General features: G+C 42.8%; 1 protein-coding gene across 3 annotated transcripts in view; it reads left to right on the top strand.

Annotated features, from left to right (window-relative positions):
- Window positions 1–1,108: 1,108 nt before the first annotated feature.
- The window catches only part of STAU2 (staufen double-stranded RNA binding protein 2), a 447,934-nt gene continuing 428,112 nt past the window's right edge, over window positions 1,109–20,930 (top strand). Inside the window, exon 1 of one of the 3 annotated variants that reach the window (XM_030215580.1) lies at window positions 1,109–1,168. The gene's annotated coding sequence lies outside the window, so the exon portion shown is untranslated. Of the gene's footprint in view, window positions 1,169–1,329; window positions 1,428–20,930 lie in introns of those variants that run through there. The other 2 variants (XM_030215586.1, XM_030215579.1) reach the window with 2 other exon arrangements.

The raw sequence follows: 20,930 nt of genomic DNA, 5'->3' as shown, positions 1-20,930 counted from the left end.
TTCCCTGTATGTATTAGTGCTTGCATTAGCTGCTACACAACATTTTTATCATCTTTTACACGCTGATATATTGTGCCCACTTGCCATGTTAGCCATAGTTTGAAATCTTTCACCCACTTTTATATCTTTCTCTTTGCAAATTTCTTGCATGGTTCTGCTATGCTTTTTAAATAATGTATTATGTATAATTTTATGCTTTTGCATGTCTTATATAGAGAAGTTAGTAGTTTTATTTATTTATATGTCCTTTTTGTTTTTTAATTTACTGCTAGTATGTGATTTTGCTGTTTTGTCCCCAAGTTTTGCCTCGGACACAGCCTTTTGGCAAAACGCGGCCATTGTCAGGCATAAGTTTATATTTGGTTGAATTAAAGTTCTATTATTATCCACATTGTTGATGTGCTGTTTGTTCTGTTGCTTTTAATTACTACACATTTCGTGTTCTTGCCATTGCTGACAAGTCCAGGGTGTGATGATTATGATTTTATTAGATATTTACTGAGCACCTATTGAGTTTCTGTTTTGCTTACAATGAGTTTATGAGAGTCGTATTGTCTGTTATATGTTACGGGTATAATTTTATGTTTTAATGTTATTATGTTACGTTTTATTGCTACCTGCCTAGAATGGCAGAGTGGGCTATAAATTTATTTGAAAAAAAAAATAGAAGAAAATATTTCTTTTTCGCTCATTTCTGGAATTCGTTGCCAGAGAATGGAATAAAAAAGCAGTTAATGTAGGCTGTTTAAAAAAAGGTTTAGACTAATTCGTGCAGGTGAAGTCCAAAAATCGTTATTAAGGTAAACCTGGGGAAAACCACTGCCAGAAACTGGCTAGACGGACCTTTGGCCTGACCCCAAATGGCAATTATGTTTTTTTTCTTTAAATTACTAAGCTTTACTGATCACGGCAGCCAATTAAATACAACCATTATCGGCTAGCATTAATGAAGGACACTGGCACTGCTAGTTCAACATAGGCAACAGGACTGGGTATCATCGCTGGTCTTTCGCCCCCATTACACCTCCGGGGTAAGCCAGCAGAGGGCGCGAGCGGACCCCTGCAACCCGGACTCTTCCTTCAAGGCCACCGAAACGCCGGCGACGCGGAATCGGCCATTCCGGCAACTGGGAGAGGGGGGATGAGAAAACCTAGCTGTGAGAAGAAGGTTAGCGATTCTCCGTCTCTGACATGGCCACATTCCCGCCGTGGTTTTACTTGAGTGCAGAACCCCGTCATTTCTTCGCCCTGCTCCAATCTGCTTCACCCGGTCCGTTCTTTGGCGCTTGGGGGTCTCGGTATCCCCTGCAGCAGCCTGCCGGTAGGCGTTCTCGTTGACAAGCAGAGCGCCAGAGCCGGCCCCGCTCACTTCTCTTTAGTGTTTGCCGATGTCGGAGGTATAGTGTTTGCCGTCCCCCTTCTAAAAGGTAACGGTAGCTGCCTTCGCCCTGTCACCGCGCACGGAGCTCAGGGGAGAGACGCGGACGGACAGACTAGAGGGAAGGAGAAAGTGCGACGGCGCCAGGAGAGGGGCAGACAGGGGGTTTGGGGGAACTGCTGTCAGCCATGATGTGCGACCTTCCCCCTGCAGCCGCTAAAACACTTGGCAGGAAAGTGGCAGGAGTGCAAAGCTGAGGGTGGGCGTGGGGAAAAGCCAGGAGCTGGTAATAAAAGGTGTTGCTAAAAGCATTGAACAGCAATATTGTGGAGATAAAAGGGGTAAATGAAGGACTTGAAACAGAATATATATGCTGGAGCGTGAAGTTGTAGGCAAGCCCCGCCCTTTGCCCCTCCCACCAGTGATGTAATGTGTGGGTTGGGGAGGGGTTTAAGTTGCTTACAAATAAAGACAGGTTTTAAGTTAATAAGCCTGGAGTAAACGGGTTGTTTTGTAGGAGAATTTGTCTGGTAGTATTTGGACATCAGTGTTTTCGCAGAATGTAAGTCCTTTGTATAAATGTTCACTAACTAATTTTCCTGTTCTGCTTTATTAAACCCAATACTGGAGGCTGAGCATTTGGGGCTTGTTTGGAGAACCAATGTGTGGTTTGTATTTGTCATTCAGCACTGAAACTGTTCTGTTGGACTGTGATTTTAGTTTTTTGTCCTCAAGATAATGGATTGTTTTTCCATTTGTATTTGGTTTGGAGATTGAAGTCTGTTGGAATTAGAGGAATTTTGTACAGTTGCAGATTGTTCTTAACAATCTATTAATTTAGAAGCCCATTTGCTAAAATGCTTTGGGCATTAACACGCCTATTGCAGCTTAAAATGGTGTACTACAGGATGCACTCATGCATCGTGCGCTAACTGCCAAATTAGTGTGTGCTAATCTGGGTTTTAAAAATGTTTGTATTTTCTTTTGGAGGTGTTGTGTCAGTGGGTGGACAGTAGGCGTTCCTGCACTAATCAGTTAGTGAAGATACATTACAGTGTGCTAATTGGTTAGTGCAAGATTACCACATGAACCCTTACCTCCTACAAAATAGGTGTTGGTAAGTGCTCATGTGGTAATTTTTTTTAATGGCCACATGCTAATGAGCCAGAACAAAAAAGAGAAGGTCCAATCCTCACGGAAATGCAACAGGAACAGATAGTGAGGTCAGAAATCAAGAGGAAACCAAGCAGATGATGTCCACCAACTTTATTGCCTAATTCATAAACAACTTATGAGACCTCATGCTAATTAATACGGAAACAAGATGCCAAATTAAAAAACATATCAAACGTGAAAAACAAAAAGGATGACTGTAATAAATAAAGCAAAACTGTATGTGAATAAATTAATCTTAACATCAGACAAAATATAGGAATGGGCTCGTAATTTCATCTTAATATACCTTATATATTGGCAACTCTAGTTACCTAGACTAATATGACTGTACAATCTATTGTGGAGCTAAAAACCAATGTGAACAGATACATGATAAATCAGCTGAAAATTTGGACATAAGTACATAAGTACATAAGTACATAAGTAGTGCCATACTGGGAAAGACCAAAGGTCCATCTAGCCCAGCATCCTGTCACCGACAGTGGCCAATCCAGGTCAAGGGCACCTGGCACGCTCCCCAAACGTAAAAACATTCCAGACAAGTTATACCTAAAAATGCGGAATTTTTCCAAGTCCATTTAATAGCGGTCTATGGACTTGTCCTTTAGGAATCTATCTAACCCCTTTTTAAACTCCGTCAAGCTAACCGCCCGTACCACGTTCTCCGGCAATGAATTCCAGAGTCTAATTACACGTTGGGTGAAGAAAAATTTTCTCCGATTCGTTTTAAATTTACCACACTGTAGCTTCAACTCATGCCCTCTAGTCCTAGTATTTTTGGATAGCGTGAACAGTCGCTTCACATCCACCCGATCCATTCCACTCATTATTTTATACACTTCTATCATATCTCCCCTCAGCCGTCTCTTCTCCAAGCTGAAAAGCCCTAGCCTTCTCAGCCTCTCTTCATAGGAAAGTCGTCCCATCCCCACTATCATTTTCATCGCCCTTCGCTGTACCTTTTCCAATTCTACTATATCTTTTTTGAGATACGGAGACCAGTACTGAACACAATACTCCAGGTGCGGTCGCACCATGGAGCGATACAACGGCATTATAACATCCGCACACCTGGACTCCATACCCTTCCTAATAACACCCAACATTCTATTCGCTTTCCTAGCCGCAGCAGCACACTGAGCAGAAGGTTTCAGCGTATCATCGACGACGACACCCAGATCCCTTTCTTGATCCGTAACTCCTAACGCGGAACCTTGCAAGACGTAGCTATAATTCGGGTTCCTCTTACCCACATGCATCACTTTGCACTTGTCAACATTGAACTTCATCTGCCACTTGCACGCCCATTCTCCCAGTCTCGCAAGGTCATCTATTTCTAAATGAAAAGTGCTGGTGCTCTGTCTAAAAAATAGACACATTGAGATAAAACATATGCAGGCAAAAGAACAATATATAAATTAAAAGGAGACGGAAAATACCAAGTGGAACATGTAGAGACCGCATTCATTACAATAGAAACCCTAGGGCCAAATGTGCCAATAAAGAAATAAACACTTTCAGCTGATTTATCATGTACCTGTTCATATTGGTTTTTAGATCCACAATAGATCATACGGCAATAAATGTTGTGGAAATCATCTGCTTGGTTTCCTCTTTATTTGTGACCTCACTATGTGTTCCTGTTGCATGTGCTAATGACGATGTGCACACAGGAGAAACAAGTCCTCGCAATCTAAACAACACTCAGGAAAACAGCAAAGATGATTCAAAAATGAGTAGACGATGCTTCAGAGGATCTATGAATTTATTGTACAACAAACAAGACTTGACAAGGCTGTGTTTCAGCCAAGAAGCCTTTGCTGTTCGGAGTTGAGAAGTGACTGTGAGGAAGATATCGCTTTGGCGCATAGCGCACTTTGTTTTGTTTTTTTTCTATTGGCAACAGACATTGTTTTAAGTGGATGCTACAATCTAATATTCTAGAGAATTTTACTTCTAACAATCCAGGAGACTCCTGAGGCAGGCTTTATTGGCTGAAACACAGCTGTGTCGAGTCTTGGTTGTTGTACAATAAATTCATAGGTCTTCTGAAGCATCATCTACTCATTTTTGAGTCATCTTCGCTGTTTCCCTGAGGCATGTGCTAATGACAACATTAGCACATGAACATTAATATAAAAAAATGGAAAATCTGCCATTTTACTACTGTGGTAAAAAGGACCTTAACATGTGGGGCATGCTAAGGCCAGTTTTTGCCGCAGCTTAGTATAAGGGCCCCTTAATGTGGTATATTTTGGCCTTCCTAAGATGGTTCTCAGAGCCCTGCTATTGGTATAGAACTCGGTGGCTTGGTTCAGTACCGGGACCTCTTGCAGGCAACATACTAATCCTGTGTTAAAGAGTTTTTCATTGTTTTCCAGTTATTCAGTGAATCCAATTGAAATTAATATGCTTGATTATGAAGTGTGCGAATAAAGCAAGGGTAGTATATTTGACAGAAGTTATTAAACAGTATGGACCAGTATGGGGAATGACATCATGCCAGCTGGGTTTGTTGTGTTATCTTCTAACATTAGCCCATTTGTCAGTTATATAAGTCTCTATTGGGCCAATAGTTTGGAATGAATTACCCATAGCTCTTGAACAGGAAGGGGATATTTTAGCCTTAGAAAAAAGATTAAATCACAGTTATTTGAGAAGGCTATAGGGGATTTTTTTCTGTTTTAGATTTGGGGCCCTGTTTACTAAGCTGTGCTATGGGTGCGTCTAGCATTAGTACGCGCTAATTTTTAGCACATGCTAAAAACACTAGCGCACCTTAATAAACAGGGGTTTTAGTTTGTAAGGTTTTATTTTAGTACCTGACTTGTGGAGTCTTTGGTGTTTTGTATTTTATGTTATATAGTGTATCTGATTTTATGAACGTTGCATCATAACTTGCTTTGACTTGTAATGACAGGTGAGTTATACAGTGATGTGAAAAAGTGTTTCCACCCTCCTGACTTCCTCTATTACTGTGTACACATCACAACAGTTTTTGATCTTTAAACAAAAAAAAGGAACCTTGGTAAACACCTAAAGTTTTTAAATTATTATTTCATTTATTTAATGAATAAACTTAGCCGACATCTATATCACCCATGTGAAAAGGTAAGTTTTGTCTCCTACCTGAGACCCCTCTGAACCACGCTGGTTGGCAGAATTGACCTGACGCTGGCTCACCATCTCCAGGAAGAAGGGAGTCCACATAACACAATGGCAGCAACCTGGACATTAACGGAGGAAAGAGATCCTGAAATGGTCAGCAACAGCCAACTGAGTAAACTGCTCCACGGCAAACACTGAGGCAGCTGACTATCTAAGTGTGTGAGGGACACAGGTTGAACTCCAGAACAGCTGACAACACAGAGACATCTGGTAACCTAAAAGAGGCCTAGGGACCCTGCCAGATCGAAATCTGGCACTGAAAAACCGTTCGGGATTCCGTGTGCTAGTCCTACACACATCCGAAGAAAAGAGTTAGTTATAAGGGACTAATTACCTAAGTAGAGACCTTGGAAACTTAAAAGAACCCTCCAGCTGGCTTCCAACAAGAGCTCAACCCAAATGCAAGCCAACTCATGAGATTGTACCAACACAGATCTCAGGATATATAACCACAGGAACACAATAAAACCAGCTTCACAATGCGCCTAACTTTTGAAACCTCTCCACATAAGCAACCAATAATCAGACAATTACTCACAATCATACTGATATTATCAATGCTTAACACGAGTGCACCATCCTACGCAAATGAACACTAAACACCGATTATAATGTATTGCCATTGCAAACCTCCCAGTGCACTAACCATTGATTCCAATCAATTTGGTTATGATCTATTGAATACTGACCATACCGCTGCCCCAACAACTCACCAATCACACACACCAACCAGGAACAAACACCCCACCTCCAAGAAACAAATACAACATCAACTGAAAAAATGACAACTACCAACCCAAACCCATTGGATATGCTAGTGCAAGATCGGTGATTAACAAAACTGAGGTACTAAAAAATTGAATTGAAGAGGAGAACCTAGGCCTGGTATTCATCACCAAATCCTGGCTCCATTCCAAAGATGATCCAATCATTAGCGAACTGTGCCCATCAGTGAAAAGAAGAAAGGGGGGGGGGGGGAATAGAAGCCTCTTAGTAGTATCTAGTAGAAGCCGAATCAAGATCGATAACCCTCCCACCTGGAAATAACTTCCCTCAAACTCCTATACAAAACTCTGCAAGGTCAAACCTGCTGCGTCCTTTTCTACAGACCACCAGGAAACTGATTGGATGCCCAGACTGAATTCATGGATTTTGTCTCAACCCTATACATCAACCATAACAACATCTTGCTGATTGGAGATATCAGCCTTCACCTGGAAAAAAGAGAAGACACTCATACCAAAGACTTCAAAGAATTCCTTCAACTTTGAGACTTCCACCCACTATCACCAACCCCTACCCACATGAAAGGCTATGCTCTAGACATAGTTGCAACTAGATTCTCCTCAAACCAATATGTCAAACTAGGAAACCACAGTGGTTCGACCACTTTAAGCTACACTTAACTGTCTACTGGAAAGAAAACAAAGTACCGAAGAAAAAAATACAAATCATTTTTGAAACACATGGAAAGATAGATCGAGATTTATTTTGGGAGAAACTGTATGACAATCATTGGAACCCAACACTGGACTCTACTGTCTTTCTATTAGGATGGAACGATAAATGCAAAACCATACTAGATGAAATAGCCCCATTGAAGATGAAAAAAGTTCTAGACATAAACCAGCCCCTTGATTCAACAAAGAATTATGCAAACTAGAAAGCACATGCAGAAGGAAAGAAAGAAAGACTATGGAAGAAAAACAAAACAGATAACAGAGAGGAATGAAAAAAAAAAAACAATGAAGCAATACAAACAAAAAATAAGGCATGAAAAATGGAAATTCTTCAAAGAACAGCTAGGCTCAGATCAGCCAAATATCAAAAAACTATACAAACTAGTCAACAACATGTTAAACACACACTCTATCGCTACTACAAATGATCCTCTCCCTACAGCAACAGATCTAGCCACATACTTTGAAACCAAAATCACCAAACTAAGAACGGTTTAAAAAAAACTTAGGGGGGCAACAGGAATGGACACTGTTCAAAAAATACCATCCTGGAGGCCCAGGCCAAACATATTCTGCGAATTAGAAAAGAAAGACGGAAGTCCAAAAGACAGCCGGCATGGTTGAAAAGTGAGGTGAAGGAAGCTATTAGGGCTAAAAGAAACGCCTTCAGAAAATGGAAGAAGGAACCGTCTGAAAATAACAAGAAGCATCACAAGGAGTGTCAAAGCAAATGCAAGGCGCAGATAAAGAAGGCCAAGAGGGATTACGAAAAAAAGATAGCATTAGAGGCAAAAAAAACATAGCAAAAATTTTTTTCGGTATATTAAAAGCAGGAAGCCGGCAAAAGAATCGGTTGGGCCGCTGGATGACCGAGGGGTAAAAGGGGCGATCAAGGAAGACAAAGACTTAGCGGAGAGATTGAATGAATTCTTTACTTCAGTCTTCACCGAGGAAGATTTGGGTGAGATACTGGTGTCGGAAATGGTATTTCAAGTGGATGAGTCGGAGAAACTTACTGACTTCACGGTAAACCTGGAGGACGTAATGGGGCAGTTCAGCAAACTGAAGAGTAGCAAAATCTCCTGGACCGGATGGTATTCATCCTAGAGTACTGATAGAACTGAAAAATGAGCTTGCAGAGCTACTGTTAGTGATATGCAATTTATCCTTAAAATCGAGCGTGGTACTGGAAGATTGGAGGGTGGCCAATGTAACGCCAATTTTTAAAAAAGGTTCCAGGGGAGATCCGGGAAATTATAGACCGGTGAGTCTGACTTCGGTGCCAAGGAAAATGGTAGAGGCTATTATCAAAAACAAAATTACAGAGCACATCCAAGGACATGGATTACTGAGACCAGTTATCTGTCCATAAGCTGAAGTGGACTTGGGTTATGCAACAAGACAGTGATCCAAAACATAAAAGCAAATTTACATCTGAATGACTGACGAGAAACAAAATTAAAGTTTTGGATTGGCCTAGTTAGTCTTGACTTATACCCGAGGGATGCTGTGGCAGGATCTGAAACGAGCAGCTCATGCATGAAAACCTATGAATGCGTCTGAATTAAAGCAGTTCTGCAAAGAAGGGTGGGCTGAGATTCCTCAACAGTGATATAAAAAAAACTGATATCAAATTATAGGAAACATTTGGCTACAATTATTGCTAAGGGTTTATGCAATAATAGGGGAAAACAGGAGGGGGAAGGAGGTCTTTCACATCACTGTAAGTATTAATAATACCATAGCAATGATTTAATTCTTATGTTTGCCTGGAAGATGAGTAGCTTTTGTAAAAAAATAAACCAACCTATTCCGAAACGATGGGCTCCATCTTAACCAGGGTGGGACCAGGCTGCTGGCATCAGCATTCAAAAAAGAGATAGAGCAGCTTTTAAACTAGATATGGGGGAAAGGCCGACAGTCGCACAACAGTGCATGGTTCGGGATAAGGTATCTTGCAAGGATACCTCACAAACAGGAAAGATAGGGTTTCTGCATAGTGAGGTTACACAACAGACGTGGTAGGCCAGGTGCCCTTAAATACAAATAAAGATCAGGTAAAAGATGGCAAATCAATAGTGTCAAGCACTAAGCATCATGTAAATAGGAACAACAAACATACTCTGAAATGTCTATATGCAAATGCTAGGAGTCTAAGAAATAAGATGGGAGAGTTGGAATATATTGCACTAAATTAAAAATTGGACATAATAGGCATTACTGAGACCTGGTGGAAGAAGGATAACCAGTTGGTTCACATTCTGCAATTTTGTTTGCTATTGTAGTAAAGAAAAGAGGACAATCTTGATTAGGGGCATACACATTTAACAATAGAAAATTTTGTTACAATAGAGATACTTTCGTTAGATCCCATCTTCTCTCAGTATCAGAAGATTCATACTTAATTTGTCCATTTAGATCTTTATGGAAGAGAATTGCAACACCATTTTTTCCTTTGTGCGGGAGAACCAATTGTTAGATTAATTCAATTAGTATTTTTAGAGGTGCGTTTATGAGAGGTGTGGAAAAGATGGAAAAAATGAGATAAACGCCCATAATAGAAGGTATTGAGAGCTTGTTAATAACAGCAGCAATAGAACATCAACAAATTAGTTATCAGACAACGAGACACTGCTCTAAAGCAAATGGAGAATAGTACTAGGTTAGGTGAGGAAATGTCCCCCCGGACATAGTGTTGAGATTGAAATTCAGCAGAAAAGAGTCGTGAGACCATCATCCGATCATCCCAGTAGAGGTTTTCTGATCCAAATAGTCTTGCAATGCAGAGGGTGAATCAAAAGATTTAGTAACATTATGAAGAGTAACAGTCATCCTCGCCGGATATTGTAAGCCATATCACGCTCCAAGAGCGCGGCCTGAGCTGAAGAAATTGCTTAACAGCTGACGATTTAGCCATATCTGGAACAAACAAAAATTTCCATCCTTCATATAGTACTTATGGTAAGGTTCTGGCAGTCGACAAAATTAACAAAGCTTGTGGGAATCTCAGAAACTTCGCCACAAATGGCATGGGAAATTTATTATTGGGTTTAGGCCTTCCGGGAGATCTATTTGCACGTTCAAATTCAAGTGGAGAATTCAATTTTAATTTGAGTATTGCTGGAATTCAGGACATGAGAAAGGTAATATCTTTTCCTTCTGTTCTTTTGACAAGACCTAAGATTCTGATGTTATTGCGTCGGCTTCGATTTGCCAGGTCTTCCAAGTGTTCAGGTGAGCGATTTTATCTGTGGTCACATTAGAGAACTGTTGTAAAGCTTTAGCAGTTTGATCAAGTTTTTCCTCAACCTTCGATATTCTGTCTTGAAAATCAGTTACCGCTGTTGATAGGGCTGCTAAATCTGTTTTCAATGTGCAAATTGTATCGTAATGTTTCATAGTAAGATCTCTGAGTTCTTCCATTATTATATCCGATGAAGCCTTTTGCAACGCTTTAAGTGGTGCCATTTTCTTTGGCGTAGGTGGATCAAATTTAGATCTTTTTGAAGCCATTGACGGAGTAGAAGGACAGTCTAGTTTTTGTGATTTGGAGTGGGACATCCTTCAAAAGTAAGTTTCTATGTTTGTGCAGCGCTGCGTATGCCTTGTAGCGCTATAGAAATGCTAAATAGTAGTAGCAGTAAGTCCGAAATCCGCTGTTATTTCGATTTTCCTTTACTTGGTGGGACAAAGCTCCACACTCATGCATCCATCTCTGTTGCTTGCCTCTAGCGCCCCCAGTCGCTGTTCTCGCTAAGCTGAGTGAGAGTCCTACAATTGTATTGCTGCCAGTGTATTACTGATTACTGAACAGTGGGTACAGTGCAGAATTCATGGTTCCTTCAATAGTGGCAATTTTTGAAAGGCCTGAGGCAGCAAAGTGTCCCCACGCCATCATCATCATGTTTGATTGTTGGTATGATGTTCTTACTATGAAAGACTGTTTTTGCTTTATGCCGGACGTAATGGAACCTATGTTGTCCAAAGAGTTCCACTTTTGACTTGTTTGTCCATAGAACATTATCCCCAAAGACTTGGGGATCAGGTGTGTGGTTTTTTTTTTTTTTTTTGCAGATGTGGATAAGCATTGATGATTATCTTGGATAGTGGTGGTTTCTGCCTTACTATTCTCCCATGAATCTCATTTTTGCCCAGTCTCTCTCTTATTGTGGAGTCATAAACACTGAGTTTAGCTGAGGCTAGAGAGAACCTTGGTTCTTTGAAATGTTCTTGTGGGAATTTTTGTGACTTCCTAGATGAGTTGTCACTGTGCCCGTAGAGTAATTTTGGCAGGCTGGCTCACTCTTGGGAAAATTCACCATAAAGACTTTTAATTTGGAGATAATGGCTCTCACTGTGGTTTGGCGCAGTCCCAGTGCTTTAGAAATGGCTTTGAAACTTATTCCAGCTTTATATATTTCAAAACTTTGTTTCTCATCTCTTCTGGAATTTCCTTTGATCACGGTGTGGAGAGGCATTTTTGAAAGGATGTCTAAGTCAGAATGTCCCAAGCGGACGTCCATCCCACATGTATTTTCAAACAGGAAATACGTCAAGATTTCCTGTTCAAAAATATGTGAGATAGAGGTCCATACCCTGCAAATGTTCAGCATGAACATCCATTTTACAAACTGGAATGTCCAAATTGTGAACGGGGGAAAACAAGGAGCATGGATGTCTATAATTAAACTCTGGAATTTGTTGCTAGAGAATGTGGTAAAAACAGTTAGCAGGGTTTAAAAAATGTTTGGATAATTTCCTAAAAGAAAAGTCCATAAGCCATGATTAAGATGGACTTTGGAAAATCTACTACTTATTTGTAGGATAAGCAGCATACGCTTATCCTAGGCATATGCATCTAATTTACTGTTCTGGGATCTTGCCAGGTACTTGTGACCTGGATTGGCCACTGTTGGAAACAGGATACAGGGCCTGATGGATCTTCGGTCTGTACCAGTAATTATGTTCTTGTTAGAAAATGGCCACACAGAAGCAACAAGGCAAACAATCTGCAAACTCCAATGTAGAAATAAACAAAGCAGATCAGTGTTTTATATGATTGAGATTCTTCAATAAAGAGTGGTTTGGTCTGATCACTGATCTGCTTTGTTAATTTCCACACAGATGTCCAGGCAGAGCACAGAGGCAGCCTAGTGGTTAGTGCAGTGGACTTTGAATCAAGGGTCTTGAGTTTAAATCCCACTTTAAATCTTTTATTTTGTAATTGTGAGCTTTCTGGAAACAACAACATACCTATTGTGCTCTGTAATTTTGTTTTTAATAATAGCCTCTACCATTTTCCCCGGCACTGACGTCAGACTCACCGGTCTATAATTTCCCGAATCTCCCCTGGAGCCTTTTTTAAAAATTGGTGTTACATTGACCACCCTCCAATCTTCTGGTACCAAGCTCGATTTTAAGGATAAGTTGCATATCACTAGCAGTAGCTCCGCAAGCTCATTTTTCAGTTCTATCAGTACTCTAGGATGAATACCATCCGGTCCAGGAGATTTGCTACTCTTCAGTTTGCTGAACTGCCCCATTACGTCCTCCAGGTTTACCATGATGTCAGTAAGTTTCTCCGACTCGTCCGCTTGAAATACCATTTCCGACACCAGTATCCCACCCAAATCTTCCTCGGTGAAGACCGAAGCAAAGAATTCATTCATTCTCTCCGCTACGTCTTTGTCTTCCTTGATCGCCCCTTTTACCCCTCGGTCATCCAGCGGCCCGATTCTTTTGCCGGCTTCCTGCTTTTAATATACCGAAAAATTTGTTTACTATGTTTTTTTGCCTCTAATGCTATCCTTTTTTCTTAATCCCTCTTGGCCGCCTTTATCTGCGCCTTGCATTTGCATTGACACTCCTTATGCTGCTTCTTGTTATTTTCAGACGGTTCCTTCTTCCATTTTCTGAAGGTGTTTCTTTTAGTTCCCAACCTCTTCCTTCCTTCCTTCTTTTGTGGAGAGGGACCACATCTACTCTTCTCAAGTCCTCTGGGACCACTCCTGACTGTAGAGCAAAATTGAAAAGGTCAGTCAGTGGAGCCACTAGAACTTCCCTAAGTTCTTTCATTATCCTTGGAAATTTGCCATCTAGCCCCATTGCTTTGTCCACCTTTAGTTTAGCCAGCTCCTCATGAGCAAAGTCCTCTGAAAATCATTCAGAGTCTCCCATCCCTCCATTCCTATTTGTGTTTGTCTTCTGCAGGCTTGCTCCTGGCCCTTCAGTTGCGAACACAACAGAAATATTTGGTAAACAATTTTGCCTTATGTTTATCAGCTTTTACATCCATTTCACTTTTTAGTCTCATAATTCCACTTTAGAACTTCCTCCTATCACTAGCATATCTAAAAAGTGTCTTGTACCCCTCCCCCTCCCCATTTTACCAAATTGGCAATTTTTTTTCCTCCATTTGCATCTTTTCTTTTCTGACTACTCCTACCAGCTTATCTTAGCTTTTCCAGATATTGTCGCCCGTCTTCCTCTTTCTGTGATCTCTTGTAATTTATAAAGGCTAACCTCTTTTTCCTTACCTGTTCAGCTACTCCTTTTGAGAACCAAAGTGGCCTTCTTTTCCTCTTTTATTTACTTTTCTTACAAAAAGGTTTGTTGCCCTTAAAATAGCTCCTTTCAGTTTTGCCCACTGCTTTCCAACTTCTTCCAGATTTTCCCATCCAGACAGCAATTCCTTGAGGTAATCCCCCATCTGAATAAAGTTAATTTCTTTTGAAGTCTACAATCTTCATTTTTGAATAAACCCTCTGCACACCTATCTTAATATTAAACCACACCATCTGGTGATCACTGGATGCCAGATGATCACCTACTATAACATCAGAAACACTCTTCCTATTAGTAAGCACTAAGTCCAGTATGGCCCCATCCCACATGGGTTCCATTACCAACTGCTGGAATAGTTACCCCTGTGGAGAATCCAGGATCTCCCTGCTTCTAAAAGACCTGCAATAGGCATACCCCAATCAACACCTGGCATATTAAAATCACATATTAGTAGTACTTCCTCTTTCACATTAATTGAATGTGTTCAATAAAATCTCTGTCCACTCAGGTTCCCTTTGTCTAATAGGATATTATTTTTATAGATCAGAAACCATTCAGTGGAACATATATATGATAACAGGGGGAATCAGGAGGGAGGAGGAAATTTTTCACACAGTCTACCTGTGTTTGGTTCTCGTAACACTTTTGTTAAATTCTGTGGTTTTATCTTCAGTTGCAGAAGGTCTATCAACAAGTTCACAAAGGATGCTATATTCTCTTAATGGTTTTGTGTTACTGCTATTGTTAGCCCCAGGATGTAAGCTAATAATGGGCATCTTTTTTTTTTTTTTTTCCTTGGGCAGACTGCAGCCGGTACATATCCTTTTCCTTTCTTACCATATTTCCATGGTAGCATTACCTTGCTAGAATTTGATACAGATTTTATACAGCAGGGTCACCCCTTGAAGAGACTTGACAAGAATGGGTTTATTTTCTTTTAGAGACGCACAGCAATTCACCAGGTTTGCTGATGAATTGTAAGTTGTGTTGTCTGTTCACCTGTCAATGAGATGCTTGCTTTTATTAAATACCATGCATAAATTAAAACCCTAACTTTCAGTTATGTTAGCACTGGAGAGGAGGAGTAGGGAATATATTGAATACTGGAGGGTGTGAGGAGGAGGAGTTGGGGAAGATACTGAACATGGGGGAGGGGCAGGGAAAGGCGTAGGGAAGATACTGAACATGGTGGGGGGAGGCATGGAGGAGGAGGAGTAGGGAAGATACTGAAAACTGGGGGTGGGGTGAGGAGGAGTAGGGAAGATACTTCGGTCCAAGTAGCTGTTCTGACTTGCTTGGACTATTGTAATGCTTTTTTATGTGGGTTTTGCTAATTCTCCGAGGACAAGCTGATCAGAATATTTTCAAATGTAAGTGACATTATCTGATGGAGCTCGGTGCGGAAACACTAACTAGCATACTGTATCTTAAAAATCTTCAGGCAGTGCTTCCGCTGTGCATGCATGGATGCCTTCTGTCCCAACTCACATCAGTCTTCTTTCATCTGCTGAGAATCTGTGGGTTTCTCTTCAGCATGCTTAATTTTCTTTTAGTTATGGTGCCTTCCCGTGCGGGTTTCTTTTTTCTGCTTCCTGTGCTCCATTTTCTTCCTTTTTTTGTCATTAGAGGAATTTTCCCCCTTTTTAAGTTTCCTTTATTTTTTGGCTCCGAGGCCCTCTTAAGCCTGAGCACTGGCAGGGATACATTGAGTGATTTTTTTTTTTTTTCAGGTGAGCTGTGCAGCTTTTTCCCCTCACCATTGGTACATTTGATTTTGCGTAAGCAATTTTCCCTTCCATGCCCTCTAAAGTTCCCAGTGGCTTCAAAAGTTGTACCCAGTGCAATCGGATCATCGCTGGTTCTGACAACCATAATTGGTGTATCTAGTGTCTGGGGGCCAGTCGATAACCTCTTAAATTATATTCTTTGTTTGTGCACGCAGAAAAGGACAGAGAAGCCCAGAGAGGATCAGTGTCGTAAACATTTTGGAGCCAAGTCTGGCCCATCAGTGTCATTGGAAGCATTGGGCCCTGTGGCTAAGACACCTGCTTCTGATAGTGGGAGTGTGCCGGCATCAAGTGGGTCTCCACCTGTATTGACACAGTTCACTGGGCAGGGCCCTCGGGACAGATCAGCATCAGACCCGATACCGAGGAGGTGTGAGGATTCAATGTTGTCCTTGTCAGCACTGAGGGACCTTGATGCTCGACATCGGGCGATGGCCAAGAAGCACAAGCAGTGGTCCCCCTTGACACACAGTGCTGGGAGCTCTGGGGCATTGAAGTCTTTGGTACCTCAGGAATGCTCACCCTCCATTGAAGAGGTGCCTTCGCGGCAGTCTCCACTTAGCCCGAACCCAGCTTCTGCTTCCTCTCCAACAAGTCTCCACACTGATGCCCCAGTGTTTTCTACTACTACTGCTACTACTCCTCAACATTTATAAAGCGCTACCAGACTTAGTCAAACATGAACAGAGACAGTCCCTGCTCAAAAGAGCTTACAATCTAAAGGACATAACAGATGGGCTTTGAGCAAGGATTTGAAGATGGGTAGGGATGGGGCCTGACGTATCAGTTCAGGAAGTCTATTCTAGGCAAAGGGTGAAGCGAGGCAGAAAGGGCGGAGTCTGGAGTTAGCAGAGGTGGAGAAGGGAGCAGAAAGGAGGGATTTGTCCAGTGAGCCCAAGGTTCCAGGTAGGAATGTAGGGGGAGATGAGGGTGGAGAGGTAAGGAGGGGCAGCAGAGTGAGAGCATTTGTAGGTTAGTAGGAGAAGCTTGAATTGTATGTGGTAAAGGATCGGAAGCCAGTGAAATGACTTCAAGAGAGGGCTGATGTGAACATATCGGCTCTGGCGGAAAATAAGACGTGCCGCGGAATTCTGAACAGATTGAAGGGGGGATAGATGGCTAAGTGGGAGGCCAGTGAGAAGCAGGTTGCAGTAATCTAGGCGAGAGGTAATAAGAGTGTGGATGAGGGTGCGTGTGGTGTGCTCAGAGACGAAAGGGTGAATTTTGTTGATGTTAAAGAGAAACGGATCCAGGGGCTACTTCAGATGCAGAGTTCATTGGCTGCTTGTGCCAGCCATGACTCTGCCTTCTCCTGCCCTTCAGGCCCAGACACCGCCTGTGGAGTTGTATCCTGTGGTGCCGCATCGACACCTGCCTATGCAAGGACACCCTCAACGTCGTGGAAACTTCACTGGAGTCTACGGCTGAACCTGCATTTCAGCACCAGTCCTTGCATGGACTTCGTTCCACTCACCCAAGGCAGGCACAGACTCAGCCATTCCATGCAGAATCCTTCGCTGAGTCTGATATGGATCGTTCATGGGAGTGTGAGGGGGTTCCACGGTACTTCTCGGAGGAGGAGTTCTATGGAATACTGTCAGATCCCTCTCCTGAGGAGAGGCATAAATCTCCACCTGAGAGTCCTTCCCCAGTTTGTTAAGGAAATGGCAGCTGCCCTCCTTTTAAAGTTGGAGATGGAGGACAAGATCTTTCTTGGATACTCAGATGAAGAATTGGGAGTCCCCTCTTTCTGTCAAAGTTATCCCTAAGACGGTGAATATGACGTATTGGATTCAGAAAACCCCAGGGTTTGATAAAGCCCAATTGCTTCATCACTCCGTGGTAGTGGAATCCGTGGTCAAGGATTTATGCCTTGGTACCACTAGGCAGCGAGGCCAAGACCCTGGATTCTTTTGGGTGTAAGATGTACCAGGCCTTGATGCTCACTTCCCAAATTCAGTCATACCAGCTCTACAGGAGCCTATACTTGTGGTCCTTGGTGGTCAGTCTGCTAGACTTAGCGGGCGCTCTCTCTCCAGAGCAGGCTGAGCCATTTTGCCAGTTGGCCAAGAAGCAGAAGGCTTGTTGAAAATTTCTGGCCAGGGGAGCTTTTGACACCTTTGATTTTGCATCCAGACTCTCTACTCAAAGTTTAGGGATATGTAGACTCTCATGGCTGCATATCTCTGACTTAGAACCAGCGGTTCAGGAGAGGTTTGCGGATGCTCCTTGCTGTGGAAACAACTTTTGGGGATAAGGTGGAAGAGGTCACTGACCTAGTCCAGAAGAATACTGATACCATCCAAACCCCCTCCCGGCGGACAAGTTCTGCGGCCTCCTCTTCTAGGAGGTTCTCTGGTGGGATGAGGCGGAGTACCTACTATTCTCAAAGAAGTAGGTACACTCCTTCCTCTTACCCTGCTCAACAGTCTCAACACCAGGGTGCTTGTTTCTGTCAACAGTGTGCACAGAAGACCCAACTGGCTCCCCAGTAAATGCAAGGGGCGAGTTTTTGACTGGCTCCAGGAGAGCATAGCTGCCGTAAAAGTGACCGTCTTGGACAACCTACTGGTGCGGGGGAAGTTGAGTGTTTTTTTTCTAAGAAAGGTGGCCCCTTGTAATTTCCGAGCGGTGGGTTCTTCAAATAGTCCATCTCGCTTATGCACTCTGTTGGCAACAAAACCCACCATATTGCCTACTGAGAGTGTCTTACCTCTGCTCTCTGCACAGGGAGGTACTTGTAGAGGAACTCTATGCCCTTCTCAAGTCCCATGTGGTCAAACCTGTACCACCAGGGGAAGACAAAAAGGGGGTTCTGTTTCAGATTTTGTCCCATCCTAGACCTGAGGCCCTGAATAAATATCTTGTCAAAAAGAAATTCAGGATGTTTTCCCTGGGTACCCTTCTCCCTATGATTCAGAAACAAGATTGGCAATGCTGTCTGTACTTAAAGGATGCTTTCAAGTCACAGGAAGTATCTTGGATTTCGAGTGGGGAGACACCACTTCCATTATTGCTTTCTGCCATTTGGCTTTGTGTCTGCTCCTAGAGTCTGCACCAAATGTTTAGCAATAATCACAGCGTCACTGCACAGACTGGGAGTTCATGTGTTTTCTGCTTGGACGATTGGTTGGTCAAGAGCATGTTGAAGGAAGACGCTCAGGAGTGTATGCAGAGAACTATTCGGGTGTTATAGCTGCTAGGGTTTGTGATTAACTACCCCAAGTCTCATTTTCAACCAGTTCAGCAATTGGGGTATATAGGAGCCCTGCTAGACACAGTTCAAGCTCGAGCCTATGTACCTGAGATACAGGTGGATTCCCTTGTTCCCTCTATCACTCAGGTTCGCAATAGCCAGCAGGTCACAGCTCAGCAGATGTTGATGTTGTTTGGCCACATGACCTCCATGGTTTATGTCAGTCCTATGGCTCATCTCCAGTGGTCGCAAGCCAGGGGGAATCTGGTGGATATCATTCAGGTTCCTCCAGAGAAGACTCAGTCTCTGCTCTGGTGGACAGTTTGGACCAATTTAACCTTGTAACTGCCATTCCAAATTTCCCCACCCCAGGAAGAATTGACCACTGACGCATCCAACCTGGGGTATTGAGGGGGAGGGGCGCAGCTCATGTAGATGGGCTTCCCAATTGGGATCTCTGGTCTTCACAGGAGACGGAGTATCAAGTCAACCTCCTGGAGTTTCAGGCAATTTGGAATGTTCTAGAGGCTTTCAGAGGTCAGCTGTCCAACCAAATTGTGCTAATTCAAATGGGCAGTCAGGTTGCAGTGTATTTTGTCAACATGCAGGAGGGTATGGGATCCTACCTTCTGTGTCAGGAAGCTATTGGGATGTGGAACCTGACCTTCCAGCTTCCCCACCAGAAATGTGGCTCTGAGTACCATCTTGTGCCAAACTGCCTGGCCAACAGACTGAGCAGGGTACTGCAACCTTATGAGTGGTCTCTTGATATAGACGTTGCCTGCAAGTTCTTTAGTGTGGGGCACTCTTTCAGAGGATTGTTTTGCTGCTCAACAGAACAAAAAAGGTTCCTTGGTACTACTCCAGACTCCTACATTGGGGGCAGATGTTCTGTATGTGTATCCTTCCATTCCTCCCATAGGGAAGGCTCTTCTGAAACTCAGACAGGTCTGGGGAGCCATGATCTTGATCTCCTCATATTACCCCAAGAAAATATGGTTCTGTCTTCTTCTGGAGTTATCCTCAGAAGAACTGTGGAGATTTGACAGTTTTCTAACCCTCATCACACAGAACAAGGGGGTCCCTTCTGCATCCCAGCCTCCAGTCCCTGGCCCTTACGGCCTGGATGTTGAGAGCGTAGAATTTGGTCTCCTGGAGGGTGTCTTCCGAGTCTTACTGACTTCCAGGAAAGATTCTACTAAGAGTTATTACTCTTTCAAATGAGGAGGTTTGCCATCTGGTCTGAGGAAAAGACCCTAAGATCCTCTTTACTTGTCCTATAGAGAACCTGCTTGAGTACTTCCTACACCTCTCCAAGTCTGGTCTCAAGACCAACTCTGTAAGGGTGCACCTCAGTGCAATTAGTGCTTACCATTGACACGTAGGAGGTAAGCCCATCTGTGGACATCCTCTAGTTGTACAATTCATAGAGGTTTGCTTTTGGTAAAGCCTCCTGTTCAACCTCCAGCTGTGTCATGGGACCTCAGCATTGTCCTTACCTACCTGATGAAAGCTCCTTTTCAGATGCTTGACACCTGCCATCTGAAGTATTTGACCTGGAAAGTGGTGGTTTTGGTGATGGTCACTTCAGCTTGTAGAGTCAGTGAGCTTCAGGCCCTAGTAGCGGATCCATTTTACACAAAATTTCATCACAACAGAGTAGTTCTCCATACACATCGGACTTCCACATTAACCGATCTATTGTCTTGCCAACATTCTTCCCAAAACCTCATGCCCATCCTGGCAAAACATACTGCAAACAAGCCATGGCCTTCTATCTGGAATGGACTAAAGCCCATAGACTGTCCACCTATCTTTTTGTTTCTTTTGATCCCAGCAGGATGGGGGTAGTCATTGGTAAACATAGTCATTCCAACTGGCTGGCAGACTACGTTTCTTTTTCTTATGCCCAGGCTGGGCTGACTCTAGAGGGTCACGTCATGGCTCATCATGGTTGTGTCAGTAGCCTCCATTTAGGATATTTGCAGGGCTGCAAAATAGTCTTCAGTGCACCCATTCACATCCCACTACTGCTTTAAGCAGAATATCAACTCGACAGTTGGTTTGGTCAGACAGTCCTGCAGAATTTGTGTTTAGAATACAACATCACCCTCCTAGGCCCATTTTATTCTGTTCCAGGTATTTATATAGTTTGAGGTTGATTCTTTTTGGCCTCGCCATTGTGAGTCTCTATTGTCCTG

The sequence above is a fragment of the Microcaecilia unicolor genome, chromosome 1 (genome assembly GCF_901765095.1).
Source record: "Microcaecilia unicolor chromosome 1, aMicUni1.1, whole genome shotgun sequence".
Taxonomy (NCBI): domain Eukaryota; kingdom Metazoa; phylum Chordata; class Amphibia; order Gymnophiona; family Siphonopidae; genus Microcaecilia; species Microcaecilia unicolor.
The sequence above is the reverse complement of the archived record's forward strand: the minus strand, read 5'-3'. Positions and strand labels throughout refer to the sequence as shown.